This window comes from Phodopus roborovskii, unplaced genomic scaffold, assembly GCF_943737965.1.
Source record: "Phodopus roborovskii unplaced genomic scaffold, PHOROB, whole genome shotgun sequence".
NCBI lineage: Eukaryota > Metazoa > Chordata > Mammalia > Rodentia > Cricetidae > Phodopus > Phodopus roborovskii.
This window is the reverse complement of record NW_026126126.1, coordinates 131,892-154,757: the sequence shown is the minus strand read 5'-3', so window position 1 is coordinate 154,757 and position 22,866 is coordinate 131,892.

The window sequence follows — 22,866 nt, the reverse complement described above, 5'->3', positions numbered from 1 at the left end:
GGCTGGAATGGGAGCTATAGCTATCCTCTTGCTGCTTATCTCCTTCATGGGCCTGTGGTGCCTTTGCAGGCTGAGGCTTGCTCAGCTGTGGTTGTCCAGGCATTTACAGCCATTGAGGCAGGGCAGTCCCCCCACCCCAGGCATGGCTTGTAGTCATGAATAAGAATTGAACCTTCACACTCAGGTTGTATGGCTTAGCACTGCACTCCGAGTTGGCTCTGGAAGTGAGCAACTCCGAGAAGGGCAAATCTGGTTGCATGTGGGTTGGTGTCCGAGGCCCCACCTCCAGAAGAAAGATACCGGACGGTATCTGGCTGACTACCAGGATTCAGGGTCATTACAATGTCCACTGCGTTATTGGAGCTCAGACCACTATCCTTGCCTGTTGCATTAATAAAACAAAAAGGGAGAACTGTAGAGAGCTGCGAAGTGCCGTGCCTTAAAGATGGCGCTGGCTTCTGCCTTCCACCTTCCTGATGGTGAGTGCTCTCTGTCATAAACAAGTCCTTATTTGGCTAAACCTGTTCAGCTTGCTTGCTTCTGTATAAGAGCAGCCTATCTGCAGGGTCCACATGCCTCACTGGGATTGGTCAGGGCAAGGGGATTTAAGCCTGTGTGGGTGTTTCTCCGGGGTCAGAAGAAGAAGCTTGTTCAAGGATCCTGATTAAACTGCTAGAAGAAGATCTCCCCTGAGTTGTGTCCTCCTTGTTGGTCGAGGTTGGGCATGACATCATCTCACTAGATGCTAAAAAAGCCTTTGACAAAATTCAACACCCTTTCATGATAAAAGTCTTTGAGAGATCAGGGATAACAGGACCATAACTAAATATAATGAAAGCAATATACAGTTAAACCAACAGCTAAAATCAAACAGCAAGGAGAGGCGCTTAAGACAATTCCTCTAATATCAGGAACAAGAAAAGGCTGCCCATGCTCTCCATATATCTTCAATATTGTACTTGAAAAGTACTATAAACAGATGACAAATGGGCTGAGAAAGTAATCAGAGAAACATCACTTTTTACAATGGCCACAAACAACATAAAGTATCTTGGGGTAACACTTACCAAACAAGTGAAAGACCTATATAGCAAAAACTTTGTGTCTTTAAAGAAAGAAATGCAAGAAGATACCAGAAAATGGAAAGATATCCCATGGTCTTGTAAAAATGGCAATCTTGCAAAAAGCAATCTATAGATTCAATGAAATCCCCATCAAAATCAAAACACAAATCTTCACAGAACTTGAAAGAATAATATGCAATTTTATATGGAAAAACAGTAGACCTAAGATGTTCAAAACAACCCTGTATGATAAAGGAATTTCAGGAGGTATCACTTGAAGAAACCATCCTGAATGAGGTAACCCAGTCACAAAAAGAGGAACATGGTATGTACTCACTTATATATGGATTTTAAACATGGAGCAAAGGATCGCCAGCCTTTAATTTACACCACCAGAGAAACTAGGATAGAAGGAGGAGTCTAAGACTTTCATACAATGTCCCTCACAGTAGGCAAAAAGAACAAGATCTCTTGAGCTAATTGTGAATGTGGGTGGGCAGTGAGTGGAGAGGAAGCTAGGAGAAATAGAAATAGAGGAAAGAAAAACATGCGGGACTTGGATGAATCAGGGGAGGAACAGACAAGAGAAAACAAAGAGAGAGAGAGAGAACCATAAAAGAGGAAGCCATTGTAGGTTTGAAAAGACAACTGACTAAGAGAAATGTCCAGAGACCTACAAGGATGACTCCAACTAACAATCTGAGCAATAGTGGAATGGCTACCTTAAATACCCTTCCCTGATAATGAGATTGATGACTAATTTATCTACCATTATAGAGCCCTCATCTTGTAGCTGATGGAAACAGAAGCAGACACCCACAGCTAACCTGGAGCTGACCTGGAATCCAGAGGCAGTGAGGGAGGAGTGATAAGAAAATGAGGACAATACCAGGCTTCAGAAACCACAAAGATAGCTGACCTGAACAAGGGGATCCTAATGGACCCCCAGACTGATAGCTTGGAAACCAGCATTGGACTGACTTAGATCCCCTGGACATGGGTCTCAGTTAGAAAGCCTGGGCAGTCTAAGGGACCTTTGACAGTGGAACCAGGATGTATCCCTTGTGCAAGAAAGGACTTTGGGAGCACATTCCCTATGGAGAGATACTATTGTAACCTAGAGGCAGGAGGGAGGGCCTAGTCCCTACTCCAAATGACTTGACAGATTTTGTTGATCCTTCCTGGAAGGCATCACTCTCCCTGTTGAGTGGGGGGAATGGGATCGGTGGGTGGTCGGGGAGCACGGGATGGAGGGAGGGAAGGAGAGATGGAGGAAATGAGAGAGAGGCAACTAGGATCAATGTATAAAATAAGAAAAAAGTTAAAAAACAATAATAATAATAATAAAGGAAAAACATATGTATGAAAATGTTATAACCAAACTTTTTGTGCAACGTCCTTATGGTATAAAACTATGGTAATAAAACATATATATATATATATATATATATATATATATATATATATATATGCTGAAGGCACAATATTGTAATATTTGTATAATTCAGAACTGAGCACACAAAGGCAGGATTTTGAGCTCCAGATTAGTTTGGTTAACTTATCAAGAAACTAGCAAGAGAGAAGATGATAGATGGATGGATGGATGGATGGATGGATGGATGGATGGATGGATGGATGAATAGATAGACAGATAGATAGATCAATATGTAGTGACATATATGAATCAGTATAAATAGTATTGTTGATCTATGGGTTCTGACTATGTTGTAAACAATATTCCTCTGCATGAGGAAGATACAGGAATGACTCTTATTTGAAAAACTTGAGGAAACATCCATACATCCATGGCACTCACTAGTTGGCTGGATTAAATCTTTTGAAAGGCAGGTGACATTGATTTTTTTTACTCTAATAATTGTTTATTTAATTAGCTTTCTGTTTTAAATAGTATATACAATTTAAATTTAAACATTTGTTTATAATTTAAATATGAATATAATTTTGAAATATAACTTAAGGGTTTTTTGGAAATAAGCAGTGATAGGAATATAACCAATAGCAAATTTAATTGTTTTTCTTTTTAAATTTAATTTAGAAACAATCTTATTTTACATATTTATCCCAGTTACCTTCCCCTCTCAGACTCACATGCTCCCCATTGACCTCTCATTTCACCCACCCATCCACACTCCAGGGAGGGTGAAGCCTTCCATGGGGGATCATCAAAGTCTGTCATATCATTTGGGGAGGGTTAGGCCCTCCCCTGCGTATCTAGGCTGAGAGAGTATCCCTCCATTTGTACATTAGGAATAAATACTCATCCCACTGTCAGAGGTCCTATAGACCACTCAGGCCTCAGCTGACACCCACATTCATAAGGCTTGGTTCGGGTTCAGTCCAATGCTGGTTCCCCAGTTTTACAACTGGGTTCCATGTGTTCCCACTTGGTTCTGTCAACTGTTTCTGTGGGTTTCTCCAGCATGGTTTTGACCCCTTTGCTCATCACTCTTCCCTTTCTTCAACTGGATTCTTAGAGTTTGGCTCAGTGCTTAGCTGTGGATCTGTTTCTGCTTTCATCAGCTTCTTGATGAAGGCTCTAGTATGTCATTTAAGGTAGTAATCAATCTCATTATAGGGGAAGGGCATTTAAGGTAGCCTCTCCACTATTAGACAATACAGTGCTACTAAGCAGGCAAAAAAGAAAAAGAAAAAAGAAAAATCTTGAAATTCGCAGGCAAATGGATGGATCTAGAAGAAACCATCCTGACTGAGGTAATCCAGTCACAGAAAGACAAGCATGGTATATACTCACTCATATATGAATATTAGACATAGATCAAAGGATTACCAGCCTACAATCCACACCTCCAGAGAAGCTAAGAAACAAGGAGGACCCTAAGAGAGACAAACATACATGGTTCACCAGAAAGGAGAAAGAGACAAGAGCTCCTGAGCAAAATGGGAGCACAGGCGGAGAGTGGGAGTGGTGTGGGGGAGGGAGGTAGAAGAAAGAGAAAGGGAAAAGAGGAGGCAGGAGGAGAACATGAGCAATCAGGAAGACTGAGTCAGGGGAGGAACAGAGGAGAGAAAGAAAAGAGATACCTTAGTAGAGGGAACCATTATAGGTTTAAAGAGAAACTGACACTAGGGAAATGTCCAGAGATACATAAGAACTTTGAGATTTTTATCTCACCCTAGTTAGAACAGGTAAGATAAACAACAACAACAAAAAAAAACAAAAACAAAAAAAAAAACAACTGAAAAAATATTCGTGAAAATGTTGGAACATGGAGCTCTTATTCACTGTTGATGGGATTGCAAACAGTGCAGCCTATTCTGGAAATCTCCGTGCAGAATCCTCAAAAACTAAAATATATCTGCAATATGTCTCAACTACACCATTCCTTGGCCTATGCCTAAAGGCATTGACATACCACTCTACAGATATTGGCTCAGCTATGTTCATTGCCATTTTATTTATAAAAACTAGGAAATTGAAACCAATTAAAGGTCCCTCTGGTTAATGAAAATGTGTCATATACAAAAAAAATGGATTATGTACAGATGTAAAATAATGTTGCAGATAGAGATTGTGTATTAACAAGAGATGGCTACCTTACATAATGACTTAGTTTGGAAAAGTAGCCTAAGAATGGAAAGGTAGTTGCATAGATATTTCCTGACTTCTCTGATGGAGAATCTGGGGCAAATGGAAAATGGGTCATGGGTATCTATACAATACACCCACGAGAATGTGGTGTTGAGGTCCATGTATTCATAGGATGAGTGCAAGACTTGATAAGAGACAGTATGACTTTGGATGACACTAAAGACAAATAAAATAGTCAACTCAGGATAACCCAAGAATATTTTTTTATAGAAAACACTTCTCAGATATTAGCTTTATAGTTGGCTCATATTTAAATATAACATAACTTTTCTTGGAACTGTTAAATGTTCAAATGGGTTTGCTCATTTTTTATTTAATTTATTATTTTACATGTAGATCCCAGTTCCCTCTCCCTCCCTCCATTTTACCCTCTCTGCCCCCTCATATGCACCATGACCAGCCTCCCCTCCCATCCCCACACCCCAATTCCACATGTAGGGCAATGCCATCCAGGTGGGGTCATGTAGATCAGACAGGTCATGTGAAGTAGGGACTAGGGCTTCTCTCCTGTCTCTAGGTTAAGGCAGTTATCCCTCCATGGGGGATGTGTTAGCTAGGTCCTTTTGTGCACCAGGGATATATCCTGGTTCTACTGTCTGAGGTCCCTTAGACTGTTCAGTGGTTCTGGCTAAGACCCATATTCAGGGGGGCCTGAGTCTATCCCATGCTGGATTCCCAGCTATCAGTCTGGAGGCCCGTTAGCTACTCTTTGTTCAGGCCAGCTGTCTCTATGTGTTTTTGCAACCTGGTCTTGTCCTCTCTCTCCACATCTGGATTCTAGTTTGACTCAGTATTTAGGATGTTTGCTTCTGTTTCCAACAGGTATTAGATGAGGGCTCCATGGATAATTTAGTTGTTGATCACACTATCTGGGAAGGGAATTTATGGTAGCCTTTCCACGGTTGCTCAAATTATTAGGTGGCAGCAGACTTATAGGTCTCTAGACCTTTCTTTTGCTTCAGTTTTATCTTCAAACCAATAATGGCTCCCTCTTTTATGTTCTCTCTCTCTCTCTCTCTCTCTCTCTCTCTCTCTCTCTCTCTCTCTCTCTCTCTCTCTATTCCTACCCTGATTCAATCTTCCTAGTCACACGTGATTTCCTCTCCTTCCCCTCTCCTGCTCCTATTTATCTCTCCATTCACTGCCCCCCACTTCCCCTGTGCTCTGGGGGACTTGTCCCTTCTCCCTAATGTGAGGGACTTTATATGAATCTCTTAAAATACAATCTTGTATCCTAGTTCCTCTGGTGGTGTGAATTATAGGCTGGTAATCCTTTGCTCTAGGTCTAAAATCCATATATGAGTGAATGCATACCATTTTCCTCTTTTTGTGACTGGGATACCTCATTCAGGATGGTATCTTCAAGTGCCATCAAATTACCTGAGAATTTCAAGATTTCATTATTTTGTTCTGAAGGTAGTATTACATTGTGTAGATGTGCCACATCTTCTTTATATGTTCTTCAGTTGAGGGGCATATAGGTTGCTTCCAGGTTCTTCCTATTACAAATAATGCTGCTATGAACATAGTTCAGCAGATGTCTTTGTTGCATGGATGTGGATCATTTGGGTATATGCCTAAGAGGGGGATTGCTGGGTCCTATGGTAAACTGATTCCCCTTTTCCTGAGGAACTGCCATACTGATCTAAAAATGGCTATACAAGTTTGCACTTCCACCAGCAGTGGAGGAGTGTTCCCCTTTCTCCATATGCTCTCCAGCATGAGCTGTCATTGGTGTTTCTAATTTTAGCCATTCTGGCAGGAGTAAGATGGTATCTCATAGTTACTTTGATTTGCATTTCCCTAATAGCTAAGGATGTTAAGCACTTTCTTAAGTGTCTTTCAGCCTTTTTAATTTCCTCTATTTAGAGTTATCTATTCAGTTCTGTACCCCATTTTAATAGGGTTATTTGGTGTTTTGTTGACTAGTTTCTTGAGTTCTTTGTATATTTTAGAGATCAGCCCTTTGTCGGATGTAGTATTGGTGAAAATCTTTTCCCAGTCTGTGGGCTGCTGTTTGGTCTTGTCCACTGTATCCTTTGCCTTACAGAAGATTGTAAGTTTGAAGATGTCCCATTTGTTAATTGTTGCTCTCAGTGTCTGTGCTCCTGGAGTTATGTTCAGGAAGCGTTCTCCTATAACAAATTGTTCAAGGGTACCTCCTACTTTCTCTTATAAGAGGTTCAGTGTGGCTGGATTGATGTTGAGGTCTTTGATCCATTTGGACTTGAGTTTTGTGCATGGCGACATACATGGGTCTATCTGCAGTCTTCTACACACCATCATCCAATTGTGCCATCACCATTTGTTGAAGATGCTGTCCTCAACCCATTGTATCCTTTTAGCTGTTTTGTCAAAAATCAGGTGTTTGTAGGTGTGTGCCTTGATATCAGGATTTTCACTTCAATTCCATTGGTCTACCTGTCTATTTTTGTGCCAATACCAGGCTGTTTTCAGAACTATAGCTCCGTAATAGAGCTTAAAGTCAGGGATGGTGATGCCTCCTGAAGTTCTTTTATTGTACAGGGTTGTTTTGGCTATCCTTGATCTTTTCTTTTTTCATATGAAGTTGATTATTAACCTTTCAAGGTCAGTGAAGAATTGTGGTGGGATTTTGATGGGGATTACTTGCATTGAATCTGTAGATTGCTTTTGGCAAGATTGCCATTTTTTACTATGTTTTTCCTACCTATCCCAGAGAATGGGAGATCTTTCCATTTTCTGGTATCTTCTTTAATTTCTTTCTTTAGAGCCACAAAGTTCATATTATATAGGTCTTTCACTTGTTGGGTAAGCATTACCCCAAGATACTTTATGTTGTTTGTGGCTATTGTAAAGGGTGATGTTTCTCTGATTTCCTTCTCAGCCTCTGAATAAAGTAGGGCTACTGATTTTTTGTGAGTTTATCTTGTATCCTGCTAGTTTGCTGAAGGTGTTTATCAGCTGTAGGAGTTCCCTGGTAGACTTTATTGGGTTGCTTATGTAAACTATCATATCTGCAAATAGAGACTGTTTGACTTCTTCCTTTCCAATTTGGATCCCCTTGATCTCCTTTTGTTGTCTTATGGCTTTAGCTAGAACTTCTAGTATAATATTGAAGAGATATGGAGAGAGAGGGCAGCCTTGTCTTGTTCCTGATTTTAGAGGAATTACTTTAACCTTCTCTCCATTAAGTTTGATGTTGGCAGTTGGTTTGCTGTATATTGCTCTTACTATGTTTAGGTATGTTCCTGTTATCCCTGACCTCTCCAATACCTTTATCATGAAAGGGTGTTGAATTTTGTCGAAGGCTTTTTCCGCATCTAGGGAGATAATCATATGGTTTTTCTTTTTCAATTTTTTATATGGTGGATCATGTTGATAGATTTTCACATGTTAAACCATCCCTGCAACCCAGGTATGACACCTACTTGATCATGGTGGATGATTTCTCTTATGTGTTCTTGTATTCGATTTGGCAGTATTTATTGAGTATTTTTCCATTGATGTTCATGAGGGATATTGTTCTGTAGTTTTCTTTCTTAGTTGTGTCTTTGTGAGGCTTGAGTACCAAGGTTATCTTGGCCTCGTGGCAAGAGGTTGGCAATGAACCTTCAGTTTCTATTGTGAGGAACAATTTGCTATTAGTTCTTCCTTGAATTTCTGGTAGAATTCTGCACTGAAGCCATCTGGCTTTTTTTGGTGGGAAGGCTTTCGATGACTGCTTCTATTTCATTGCGGGTTATAGTTTAAGTTGTTGTTCTGTTCTTGATTTAATTTTGGTAAGTGATAGTTATCCAGAAAGTTGTCCAATCCTTTGAATTTTCAATTTTTGCAAAATACAGGTTTTCAAAATATAACCTGAAAATTGTCTGGATTTCCTCTGTGTCCGTTGTTATGTTCCCCTTTTCATTTCTGATTTTGTTACTTTGCATGTTCTCTCTCTCTCTCTCTCTCTCTCTCTCTCTCTCTCTCTCTCTCTCTCTCTCTCTCTTTCTCTCTCTCTCTGCTTTTTGGTGAGTTTTGATAAAGGTTTGTCTATCTTGTTGATTTTCTCAAAGAAATAACTCTTTGTTGCATAGATTTTTTGTATTGTTTTCCTGATTTCTATTTTGTTAATTTCAGCCATCAAATTGATTATTTCCTGGCATCTAGTGTTCTGGGGGTGAATTTGTTTCTTTTTCTTCTAAGGCTTTCAGTTGTGCTATTAATTCTCTAATGTAACTATTCTCTGTTTTCTTCATATGGGCACTTAGTGCAATGAACTTCCTTCCCTTGTAACACTGCTTTCAAAGTGTCCCAGAAGTTTGGGTATGTTGTGTCTTCTTTCTCATTGAATTTTAGGAAATCCTTAATTTGGTTCTCTATTTCTTCTTTGACCCAGGTGTGGTGCACATTGTTCAGTTTCCATGAGTTTGTAGGTTTTCTGCAATTTGTGTTGTTGAATTCCAGTTTTAAAGCATGGTGGTCTGATAAGATACAGGGGACTATTCCAATTCTCTTGTACCTGTTGAGGTTTGTTATGCCACCTAGTATGTGGTTGATTTCAGAGAAGGTTCCATGTGGAGCAGAGAAGAAGTTATATTCTTTTGTGTTTGGATGGAATGTTCTATAGATGTCTGTTAAACCCAGTTGAGACATAACTTCTGTTAGTTCTTTTGTTTCATGGTTGAGTTTCTGATTGGTGGTCCTGTCTAGTGGTGAGAGTGGTGTGTTGAAGTTTCCCTCTATACGTGTGTGAGGTTTTATGTGATGTTTGAGTTTTAGTAGAATTTCTTTTACAAATGTTTGTGCATTTGTGTTTTGGTGCATAGATGTTCAGAATTGAGACTTTGTGTTGATGGAGTTCTCTTGCGATGAACACGAAATGACCATCTTCATCTGTTTTGTTAATTTTGGTTTGACAGCTAACTTGTTAGATATTAGGATAGCCACACCTGCTTGCTTCTCAGGTCCATTTAATTGGAAGATCTTTTCCCAAGGTAATGTCTATCTTTGAAGTTTATATGTGATTCTTGTATGCAGCAGAAGGATAGATTCTGTCTTCGTACCCATTCTGTTAGCCTGTGTCTTTTTATAGGCTAGTTAAGGCCATTAATGTTGATGGTGAGTAAGGACCATTGATTGTTAATGCTTGTTTGTTTTAGATTTGTTGTTGCCAGTAGTAATGTGAATATATTTGTCCTGCTTTTCCCTTGGTTTCTGGTGTAGTGAGATTATCTGTTGCCTATGTCTTTGTGGGCATAGTTAACTTCCTTGGGTTGGACTTTTCCTTCCAGAACTTTCTGTATGGCTAGATTTGTAGATATGTATTGTTAAAATCTGGCTTTGTCATTAATTGTCTTGTTTTCTCCATCTATAGTGATTGATAGATTTGCTGGGTATATTAGCCTGGGCTGGCATCCGTTGACTCTTAGTACTTTTAGAACATCTTTCCAGGCCTTAAGGGTTTCCATGGAGAAGTCAGGTGTAATTTTTATAGGTCTGCCTTTATATATTACCTGTCCTTTTTCCTTCACTGCTCTTAATATTCTTTCTTTATTCTGTATGTTAGTTATTTTGATTATTATGTGTCAGGGGCCTTCTTTCTTTGGTCCAGCCTATTTGGTGTTTGGTATGCTTCTTGTACTTTCATGGGCATGTCCTTCTTCAGATTGGGGAAGTTTTCCTCGATGATTTTGTTGAATATGTTTTTGGCACCTTTGACCTGGGTTTCCTCACCTTCCTCCATGCCTATTATTTTTGCGTTTTGTCTTTTCACAGTGTCCCACATTTCCTGGATGTTTTGTGTTAAGGATTTGTTGATTTGTGATTTTCTTTGGTTGTTGAATCTATTTCCTTTAGTTTATCTTCCATGCATGAGATTCTCTCTTCCACCTCTTGAATTCTGTTGGTTATGCTTGTGTCTGTAGTTCCCGATTGTTTGCCCAGTTTTTCTATTTTCAGCATTCCTTTGGTTTGTGTTGTCTTTATTTTTCCTATTTCTGTTTTCAAGTCTCGAATCGTTTCCTTCACCTGCTTAAATGTTTTTTTTTTCTTGGCTTTCTGTACTTTCTTAAGAAATTTGTTCATTTCTTCCACTTTTTTGTTGGTTTTTCTTCCATTTCTTTAAGGGATTTTCTCACATCTTTGAGGGCTTCTATCATTTTTATGATGGTAATTTTTAAGTCGTTCCCTTCTGCTTCATCTGATTTGTTCTTGTATTCTGGTCTAATTGGTGTAGATTCCCTTGATTCTGGTTCATGTTATGTTTGTCTTTCTGTTGTTAGGCGTTTTCTTCTATTGCCGTCTTCCCATAGCTTCTTCAGTGGGGTCTCTCCCTCTCTCTATGGTACTTTGCCGGTGGGCTTATGTGGGTCAGAGGTTCAATACCTGTAGCTCTGGGTGGTCCAAGCTCTATAGGAGGTCTCTCCACAGGCAGGGGGATGGGGTCAGCGATCAGGATAGGCATGTCTCCTGTGTTCAGAGCCACTCTGAGAAGTTCTCTGAAGTTGTGTGGATTGTTGGCTCCACCCTCTGTCCCAGTGCTCAACTAGAGCAGTGGAACAGTGGGCAGGGTAGGGCACAGGGTAAGGGGAGGGCAGGCTCATGGTGGGGATGGGTGGGTGTATATCAGAGCTCCAAGAGCGCTCTCAATGGGGACAGGACACAGGACCAGGGGGATCCAGGGCCAACCCAGGGAGTTCCATGGGGAGGGTGTATGTAGGAGAGAGGCCACCCAAATTCGGCCCAGACTCACCTCTAGCCAAGGGCTGGTGGAAGAGGACAAAGGCTGGGCTAATATTCAGGATGTTTTTGCACCGATAGGCATATCTCACTGCTAGGATCTTTTCTTTTCTCTCTTTTTCTTCCTTCCTTTTTATTTTGTTTGTTTGTTTTTGTTTTTGATTTTGTCTTTTGAGACAGGGTTTCTCTGTATTTCTTTAGAGCCTGTCCTGGAACTAGCTTGTAGACCAGGCTGCCTCGAACTCACAGAGATCTGCCTGTTCTGCCTCCCAAGTGCTGGGATTAAAGGTGGTTTTCTTGATGTATAGTTTTTTTAAAGTTACTTATAAATTTTATATATTAGCCCTTTATCAGATGTGTAGCTGGTTAAAAAAAAATAATCCCACTCTGTAGCTTGCTATTTTCTGCAAATGTCCAAATGAAAATTTTCCTTTTAAGTTTTATGGAAGACATGTATGTTGGAATTTTGATGATAACTGCATTGATTCTATAGTTTTCTTTTTACAGACTGGTCAGTTTTACACAGTTATACTAATGACTTTCCTTGTTACTGTGACAAGATAACAAACAAGAAGTTACTTAGAGTTGAAGTGTTGAGATGATACAGTACATTATGGTTGGGAAATCCTAGCATCAGGCTGATAAGGCAGATACTTATATTACATCTGCAGTCAAGAAGTAGTAAACAGCTGGGCACTGGTGGTGCATGCCTTTAGTCCCAGCACTCGGCAGGCAAAGGCAGGTCAATTTCTGTGAGTTCAAGGCCACCCTGGTCTGCAGAGTGAATTCTAGGATAACACAGAGAAATGTTTGTGTGGGGGGGGGGGGCGGTTAGCAGTGAACAAACAAGTGGAATAAGCCTATCAAACCCTAAGCCCCACCCACTCTAGTGACTTCTAGAAAAGCTCCCTTTCCCAAAGGTTACACAGCTTTCCTAAACAGATTCTTCCATATTATTCAACCACAGGAGCTTACAGCGGCCATTCCACATTCAAACAATGGCAAGGTTACAGCAAAGGCCAGAAAATTACTACTGCAGGTCTCAGAGGCTGCTTGGTCACATTTTCAGCTTCTAGTGTTTTAGATGCTGTAGTGAATATATACATTCAAGGTAAAATGATTGATATTTTGTGAATCATTGAATGCAAATAGGCAAGTTAAAATGTGAAAAAGTGATGGCTGTCATAGAGAGAAGCTACCTACTGCCAAAAATAGAGAAATGATGCAAATGTATACCTGCTTTGAAGACTTTCCAGTCTTGAATGACTTCATGATTTTCAGGTTGGTATCATGGCCCATGCCAGGGAGTATGTTGAAAATGCAGAGATACAAATGTCATGAAAATGTCATAATTTCATGTGAAGTTAAAACAAAATCAAATTATCTTCCATACTTTTCAGTATCTTCATTTTATTTTGATGCCCACTCCAGTGGTTGGTAGAACATACTTTTGTAAATATTTTTAAACATATATTATTAACAGATGAATAATTTCAACCAACCCCAAAACTAAGAACACTATCAGATAGTTACCCAGACATATAGCAATTTTCTTTGCTTTTCTGCACGACATTAACCTATGCACACCCCCACCAACACATTTGTTAAATGTCTTGCTCTTTCATTTTCTTCATTCTGAAACCAATGAAATCTCATGTGTGCAGTTTTGTGGTAGTATTTGTCTTTTGTGACACCCTCAGTTGGTGTTTCTAGGTCATGGTCACTGGTATTTGGTTCAGAAAAAAATTATCTGAGGCAAGAGCTGTTTTGTGTTGACATTGATTTTGAAATTGACAAGTGATAGAGTTGCTATTATTTAAGGTTGGGAGGTCTATTTTCAGTATTTTAGCACGTTTATAAAGTATCTTCTAAGTAAGGAAGTCTGGCTTTGGGGTAAATGTATGAGTTATGAATGATTGAGATTGGTGATTGTATACAGAATATTTATTTAAAGTAGAAAGAGTCACTGCTAACAGGTTGATGATTATAGAAAGAAAAGCTGAGGACAGAAGCATATGATGCTGTAGGGCACTTGGAACTTCGAAAAATATGCTTGATATACTTGATATACTCTAGCTGAGAATCCTTTGATGGCTGTTAAACATAGGAACTACATTTCCCATAAACCATTTCGATTGTAATTCTTATTTAGAAGCAAACAAATGGCTTCGCAAGATTTCGCAGGTCCACAAGCCTGCAGGGTTCATCAAAGCCTTCAAACTTCATTTCCCAAAATGCACACCATGAAGGCTTCACGTTATAATCCTCCAATGAAGGTCCGCGAGATTTCGGAAGCGGAAGTGAGGAAGCGATTGCAGTAATGTACTTGTTCGAAAGAATGTTTAAGGCTTTCTTCCACACATCTGTCCGGGCCCTTTTGTTCACCAAGGCGTTAAGGACCTTTTATGCAAACTTCTAGTCCTTTCACCTTAGCTGCGGAGACTTCCATTTCCTGGATTCCACCCTCTGTCTGGTAAGCACAGGTTTCCACACTTAAAACCCTTTGGCTCCTGGAGGTAGAGGGTTGTAACTTTCAGGGAGGTGGAAGCCAGAAACCTTAGGATGTGCGCCACTTGTTCTCCATAGCTGGCGGCCAAGGAAAACAGGGCTTCAAACACTTCACTGGAGACAAAGGGACCTTCTGCCTACATGGTTTTAAAATCCATAGAGCAGTAATTGCTCTTAGCATGAGTTTTCTTTCTGAAACTATTGTTGATAGGAACACGCTGTTTTTCTTTTTGTTACTGTTAAACTTGAATGATACTTTTCTGTTTTTAGTTAAATATTCAGTTACTTTATGCGTTTGTTAGCTGACAATTCTCATGCAAATAAATTACTTGTAAAAATAGTTGTCATTCAGTTTGACATACTGCCAATTTAACTCGAAAGTTAATTCATTTAATATTTTATTCTCTAGTGTTCTGCCTTGAATTTTCCCCATGTTATCTCTGCCCTTTATCCTTTTACAATAGACAGGTGAAGTCATAACTTTCATACTCAAACTTTAAAATTAAAAACACAGTTATATTGTCTGCAAAGGCCAAATTTTTGTTAGCAGTCCATCGGGTGGCAACAGTATCCGTAATAATAAGCATGATTATAGAGGTCAGTGATAATGGTTACTTAATAATGAACGTACTATTAGGTGCCAGTGAATTGTACACTTAAATTTTAAAAAATGGTTATTTTTAATATTATAAAAAATTTAAAAAGGTAACCATTGAGGGAGTTTACAAGCTAGACTATGATGGTGATCATTAAACCTTAAAGGCTTGTATGCTCTTGTTATAGTGCATATTTCTCTCTCCACTATAGTTAACTATATAAATTTTACTATTCTCCAAATACATATTGCACTATTACATATTTTTATAAAACTCGTGTTGTTCACACTGCTGCAAATAATTTAGAAATTCTAAGTATTTTGTATTCAACAGGTAGTCATCGTTTTTTTCAACAATGTCATATCATACCTTATATTTTAAAATGAGATTATAAAATCCAGATGCTGGATTCCTGTTTCCAAAGTTTGTTGAATCTGTGTGTAAATCTTTAGAATGTGGCTTGTTTTTATGTCATTGAATTGTATAGTAAATCTTTTACTATTTATAACTGAGAATTTTGGCTTTGTGTGTCCAATTATATTTGCTGCAAAGAAAACTATTGTACTTACTGAATTTGAGGTCAATGTTCTTGATAAAAATACATATTTCTACTAATTTAGTATAATATTTTGGATGTTATTCATAGGTAGTTTTATCACCTGAATAAAATAAGCAAATATGTATGTTTCCTTGAATTATACACACTTGCTATATTCTGGTTGGCTGAAGGCTTGAAATATCATTAATTAATTTGTCTAGCAAAATCATAGGTGGTCCTGTTTACCTTCTCACTCTTAGTGAAATGAACTACCAGTGTGCTAGAACTTTTTCTCTCTCTCTTTCTTTGGGTCAAGGAACTTGCCTTTTTCTGGAGTTGTTCAGTTAATTTTATCTATATATTTATTTTGGCCATTTGTTTGCTTTTTCCTCTTTTCTTCTTCTGGTATATTGCTGTAGTCTTTTACCAATTATTTCCTTTTTTCTGTTCTTTTCCCCCCACTGTCTTGCAGGTGTTAATAAATTTAAGTTTGTTTCTTTGTTTGTTTTGTTATTTTTTTGTTGTTGTTGTTTATTGTTGTTCAAAGAACAGAGGAATTAAGACAGATGGCTTTCCAGTGGTACATTGAATTTGTTTAAGTAACTAACTTGTTTAGAAAGGACACATTCTCTTGACATTTGAAATTTAAATTCACTATGTTTTTTGTGTATATGTTTTATGATAAGTTTTCCTTTTTTCTGTTTCAGGCTTATGCCAGCCATCCTCCTAAAATGAGACAGAGGCTTTTCCTCTAAATCTGGAACATTTTGGATAAGAATATCACTATTTATTAGACATGTTGATGGACCCCTGTGATTTCACTACTTATTAATTAGAGGCCAGAGGATCAGCAGTTCAGGGCCAGTGTAGGTTGCATATCTGTAGGTCAACCTGGGCTGCATGGGACCCTCTCTAATAAGAACTACCAAGGGGTCTGGTAAGATGGCTCAATGGATGAAATCACTTACAGAACAGGTCTGACTGACAATATGAGTACACATGCCAAATCTCACCACTCCTTAAAGGAAAATGGAAGGCTAAGACAATAAAATATGCAGAAGAATGTATGTGTGTCAGGGGTTGGGTGCTACTCTCCTAGAAAACAGAATATTGCAGAAATAATAGAGAGAACCTGAGTCAACAAGGTGGAAGGGGCGGACTGATTCCTGTGGCTCTCCTCTGCCCCAACCCCCACCCCACACACACATTTTGTCATGAAAGTATATAATCTTATTCTGTAGCCTCCCAGTCTTCCTGCTCCAGAGGCCCGAGTGCTATGCTGTGCTTAAGGGGTTTTGCCATCATGCCCAGCCCAGGAAAACTTTATTTAAAGCTATACATGAGTTTCTAGAGGACTATGTTGCATCCATGTTTACTATTTGTTACGATAAAACTTTAAGAAGTTATTATTTCCACTTGTTTAAACTATGAAATCAAAATTTGTTCATAATCACTTATATTTCAATATATTCTATGTATTCCTAATATTTATATACTTAATTTTTTTTTATTTAAACAGGATCTCACAATGTAGTCCAGACTGGATTCTCAAATTTGTAATCTACATGTTTCAGCATCCCTCTGTGCTGGGATTATAGAGGTATGTGTACCACGCCTGGTTTAGATACTTTATTTTTTTACACAAAACATTAGAAATTTGCTTGACTTAGACAACTCATTTTATAGTATGTGTTTTCTCTTTCTTAGCTTTCTTGCTTCATACCTATTTTTTGTGTGGGAGGGACAGGGTCCTTGAAGCCCAATGTGGCCTTGAGCTTCTCAGCATCTGAGGCTGACTTTGAACTCTCCTGACCCTTCTATCTCTGTCTGTCAGTTGAGATTATGAACCTGCTCTGGCTTCTTTATTACTTTCTTCATTAAATTTTTGTAACACCTGACTTAGGCTGGATGTCTGTCACGTCCCCCAAAATGGAAGTACTGTTTTGGGGTTTTATGCATGTTTGTTTGTTTGTTTGTTTGGAGATGGTGTCTCATTATGTAACCCTGGATGTCTTAGAACTCTCTGTATATAGTTCAGATTGGTCTCAAATTCAAACATATACACCCGTCTTTCCATCCCTGGTTCTGCAATTGAAGGTGTGCATCACCATGCTCAGTAAAGTATGGACTGTGTGTATATAGATATAGATAGATAGATAGAGTATTTCATTTCTAAATATGATCATCATATATTATGGCTCCTTTGATAAATGAATTAATAAAGCACTTTTTTCTGAATTTCATTCCTTGATATTTTGTTGGAAATATATCTCACTCTTCCATTTTTACCCCCTGGGGCATGACCTAGATCACAGCAGGTATATTAATATATTGATTTACTGAGAATGTAACTCATATTGTATTGCCATAGTCCAGGTCATAACATAGAGAAAAATAGATTTGAGTACTAGTGGAATTTGAAGAAACAATAACATGTGGTACTCTTCATTACCTTGTATATGTATGCATGCATGAATAGTACTGAAATAGGCCCAACAAGGGCAAACCTCAGTAAAAGTGCGGTTCTGTATGTAGTAATTGCAATTAAATATGAAAATCCTGACACTGTCTTGTAAAGTCATATATGGAAATAAAGTTGAACATTGGAAGGATTGTAGCCATAAAAAAAGGAGTTTACAATGGTCAGTTTGAAGCTACAATTTTGGATCATAAACTTGACAAATGAGGTTATAGCTTCTGCCTTGTGAGAAGTAAGGTAAGGACTAGAGTAAGCTCTGATAAGTTCCCGGTGCTAGCTCAGCAAAGTCTTTCCTCAGGGCCAATCCATGAAATCCAAAATGTCTGTTTGGGTTAAGTACTGTAGTAAAAGTTAAACTTAGCATCTTATTTGTCCTGTGCATTTCAGCTGGGATAGTAACAACCTCTCCTAGTTAGCCAGTTGTTTCTGTCTAGTTCATAATGAAGAGAAAAATGTATCTAAATAGTAGAATTGAATGAACACTATCCAATGGGATAATATTCAATGTGTTACAAAGGCAGATACTATAGAATCTAACATTTGGTAATTTTGAAAAGTCTGCATCCTGCTTTACTCATAGTGCTGTCATTCTGATTACTACTGTTTTGTTCTTTGTATTTTCAGAAAACTGGGTTAAAAGTCGCTACACCTGTTTCTAGGTATGCCCTTGATGCAGCCTATCTTCTGCTGCAACTGTATTCAAGATCTCTTGTTTGTGACCTTCATTTCTCACCAGTAGTCTCTGTGTTGGCTTCTTGAGTTTGCATTACTATAGAACATTGAACAAATTCCGCAGGTCTAACTTGGATATTGGGGCATTCTCTCACCTTGTGCTACCTGGTCAATTTGTTCTGTGAAGTAGATGATGAGGCTCAAGGTGCTATGCTAAACTGTTTAGCTCTATGATTACTGTTCATACTGTTCATACTGTTCATAGCACAGGACCTTTGAAACTATTCTGTATAGGCCTTTCCTTTGTAATCCTGAGAAGGCAAATGCTTCATAGAAGCTAGCTTGCTATGAAAGTAAATGTGGATCAATCTCTGTCCATTTCTTGCTTGACTTTTCTGTTGACTCCAGCTCCAGGAGAGTGAACAAAGTGGAGAAACAAAAAACTTACTTGGAGCATATTTCCTGCTTGGAAATTAGAAAGAGAACTAAATAACCAAGTAAACTGTAGTATGTTGGTGATAAAGCACCCTAGTTTCATTTCTGTTATTGTGACAAATATCCTAACAAAAAGCAGGATAAAGAAAGCTTTATTTGGTTTATACTTCCAGGTCACAGTCTTCACAGGCATGTGTCCCAGAGGTAGCAGTGCAAGGCAGTTGGCCACATTATATCCTTAACCAAGGGCAAAGCAAAGTGAATGCATCCATGCTGCCTGCCTGTCTGCTTTCTAGTACTCAACTAGCCTCTTATACCTTTACACAGCCCATTGCCCAGCCCATGAAATGGTGTTGCCACAGTGGACTGCAACAATTAATAATTAAGCTGGATCCCCATGTGCATGACCACAGGCCAGCCTGGTCCAGAGAATTTTTCAATTGAGGCTCTCTCCCAGGTGATTATTAGTTGTGGAAAGAAGACATTTAAACCAGATGTTGTAGGTAGCAATGCCTCCTGGTCATTTGAGATAACAGATAATTGATCAGTTTTCTGTAAGCATTTGTAGGCCAAAGCCTAGAAGAAAGAATATATAGTTCTCCAAGTGCTGCCTTTTGCCTATCATGCATTTTCAAAATGGTCAGATGTTTCAATGATTCAGGAACCAAAAGATATTCCTGTGCAACTCAGAATGTCCACTACTGTGTCAGCTTGAATTTGCAGTATTGCTGGCATTAGGGTCAGAGCCTGGATCCTGCCAACCTTGGCAGACTAGGCTTGGTCACCATTCTCAATAAGCCAATTGAAAAGATAATATTGAAAAGTAGGAAAAGGATATTCATTCAATGTATCCACAGTGGAAAGAGAAATTATTGTATTGACTTCTGAATTCCATCTGGTGGTACTGACATGAGGTTTCAGCTTAAATAGAAGGGGCAGATTATTCATAATTAGCAGTTCCAGTGAATGTTTCATATTTCCTTCAAGAAACTGTCAGAAGCCTCATGTGTGTGTGTGTGTGTGTGTGTGTGTGTGTGTGTGTGTGTGTTTAGTATGTGGTGTGTAGTGTGTTGTGTGTATTCATATTCTGTTTTGTGTGTGCATTGGTGTTTTGCCTGTGTGGCTACAACTAGAATTATCGTCTTGAGCTGCCAAGTGGGTGCTGGAAATTGAGCCCAGGTCCTGTGGAAGAGCAGCCAATGCTTTTAACCTTTGAGCTATCTCTCCACCCCCATCAGAAGCTTCCTTATTGAAGACTAGTTCCTTTTTTGAATGGCTTCAGCCTATTCTTTCTCCCAGCATGAGTTCCTGATCAAATTTTATTTTATGGATTGAATTATCTCAGTAGTCTAGTAGCAAAGGGAAGGGTATCCAGGGACCTTTAGAATATCTTCATTTCTGTAGGAATGATCACAGCAAGATTTGAAAGACCTTGTTTCATCTGTCCCTTCATCCCTCTTTCCCTTTTTTTATCGTGTGTTCAAATTTTTGTGTTTGTTTATTCTGGGGTTCAAATTCAGGGCTTCATGCTTACTATGTAAACATTCTGCCATTAAACTGTTCCAGCTCTAAATTCTACTTTATTGATTATTCAGATCCAGATTTGTCATTTGTAGTAAAATATAGCCTGTTATAACTTAGTAAAGTATATCAACAGGACATAAGTATTTTTGGGGACATAAATGTGGATTTAAAAAAACAAACAAGGGTTTCTATAGTAAATGGAGTTGATAAAAAGTATTATTTTAAAAGCCTTAAAGTTTAATGAAAATCCTGGAGAGAAGAGCCAACCAGACACAGTGTAAGGAAGAAGATTAGAAGAAAGAGATTGCAAGTGCCAGGGACCTAAAAGTTGTGCATGTCTGGGGATTTGAGGCTCTGTGAAGAAGTCAGTGCGAGCTAGCATAATCAAGTCACTGGGAAAATAGTTAAGGTGAGGTGGCAGAGGTATGGGGCCTTGTTCTGAGGAAAGTAAGACACCATCAGAAGGTTTTCAGCAAAGAAGCAAAGTCGATGATAGCAACTGTAGTGATATTTTGTTTGTATTCTAACAAAGCTTGTCTGAAGATCAGAGTATAGAGCTAAACCACTAGTTAACCTCACACCTAGTTAAGAGCTAAGCCACTACTCAGCCACATACACGCTAAGTCACTAGTTAGTCACACACCTAATCCACTAGTTAACCACATTGGACAGCCAGTGGTGGCCACACCTTTAATCCCAGCACTTGGGAGACAAAGGCAGATGGATCTCTGTTAGTTCAAGGCCTTCCTGGTCTACATGAGAGTGAATCAGTCTAAAAGAGAAACAGAGCTCATATACCTTGATCCCAGCACTTGGGATGACATGTGTTTAATCCCAGCACTAGAGAGAGTATAAGTCAGGAGCTCAGTGCAGTGCATTCAGGTTTTTGATGGAGAGCATTACAGTCTGCAGTCACTCTGAGGATAGGATCACCTCTCTGGTCTTGGTAGAGATAAGAATGCTCTAATGGCTTGGCTGCTTTGCTTTTCTGTTTTTGAGCTTGAACCCCATATTTGTCTCTAGGATTTAGGGGAGCAGGTATGGGTCAGACAGGATGGTTTAGAAGAGCAGTTATAGTGTTGAAGCTGAGGACTAGCCAGACCTTTGCTTATGTTTTGAGTGTGAAGTGACATACCTTCTCCCAAAGGTATGAAACAAAGAGAAGGGGCAGGGTTATGTAATTTAAATACCTTGGTCCCTCCTTTCTCTCTGTCTTTCTTGTTTCCCCAGTGTATGTAGGTATGAGCACATTTGTGTATGGGTATACTCACCCGTATGAGTAGGCAAGAGGTTGATGCTGATAATGGGTGTCTGCCCTTATCAATCTTCACCTTATTTTTTGTTTTAATACAGGTTCTATCACTGAACCTAAAGCTTGCTGTTTTGGCTAATCTGGTTGGCCAGTAAGACTCCCAAGATCATACTTTCTCCTCGTTTCCAGTGATACAGTCATGGATCTGCACTGCCATGGCCAGCTTTTTATGTGGGTAATGGGATCTGAAATCACATTCGTATGTGCCCATGACAAGCATGTTACCATTGTGATACCTCCCCAGTCATTTCTTTTGCAGTCCTGAAGATTAAACCCAGAAACTTTACTCATGCCAGGCAAGCTGAATTACATCATCCAGGGATACTCTTCCTTTTTGTTTTTGTATTAAGAGGCTAGGTATAAAATTCTATTCTGTTTTTAATCATTATTTTGTATCCCTTGTCTAGTTTTAATGATTCCAAAACTGTAATTCATCAGTTTAGCAAGTCAGATATTTGCCCTCATGTATAAATAGTATGTACACAGCTGAAGGGGCTACAAATGAAACAGTTTCAGAAGATAATTCCCCAATACTTAACAAAAGTTTTGAATATATTCATAAAAATTGGTTAAGAATTTTACCATTTAGAGATTCATTCTAAAGGGAGAAGAAGTATACAATTTTAGCTTCAAAGATTTATTGTAGGTATACTTTTTCTATTTGTCAAAAATTAATAACATGCTAAATATTTAAACATAGAACACAGAGCATTGTGTAGCATGTAAACCCCTGCTCAAAAGGCTTATGGATGGTTGGAAAATTATTATATGAATTAGAGGTGGGTAGGGAAGAGAAACTATGAGGTAGTGTGTGGGGGAGTAAATAGGATCAAAATACACTGTATGAAATTCTCAAAGAATTAATGAAATGTTATTAAAACTTCGAACCACTGAGAATGTTTTATTTTACAAATACTTTAGTTGGTTCTAGATTCTATTTTCAATAATATATATATATATATATATATATATATATATATATATATATATATTTCGTATGCAAAAAAAATGAATTTGTGCTGTTCTGTTGTCTTTTAGACAAGTTTGGGATCCAGTCTGAGATAAGCATTCTGCAAGGTTGCCTATGGCTGCTGGAGGCAGGGGTTCCTGGTAGAAGGAAGGAAAGCAGGTGTGCAACTGGCCATGGAGGTTTTATTTTGCCAGGGTACCAGTTGGACTACTGGAAAATCATTCACAAAGGCCACAAGTGCTAAGACCCACAGTAGCTTCTGATAACTAATGTGACTCTGAAGTCCTAAGGAGACGGTGATTAGGAGCATCCTCACAGAAATCCTGTCCTTTGGTTTTTATCCTGTGGTACTATGCTGGATTTCTCCATATAAACCAGAAAGGCTTGCTGCCTACTTTCTCATTTGCTTGGCAACTGTGCAAATCTTACAAA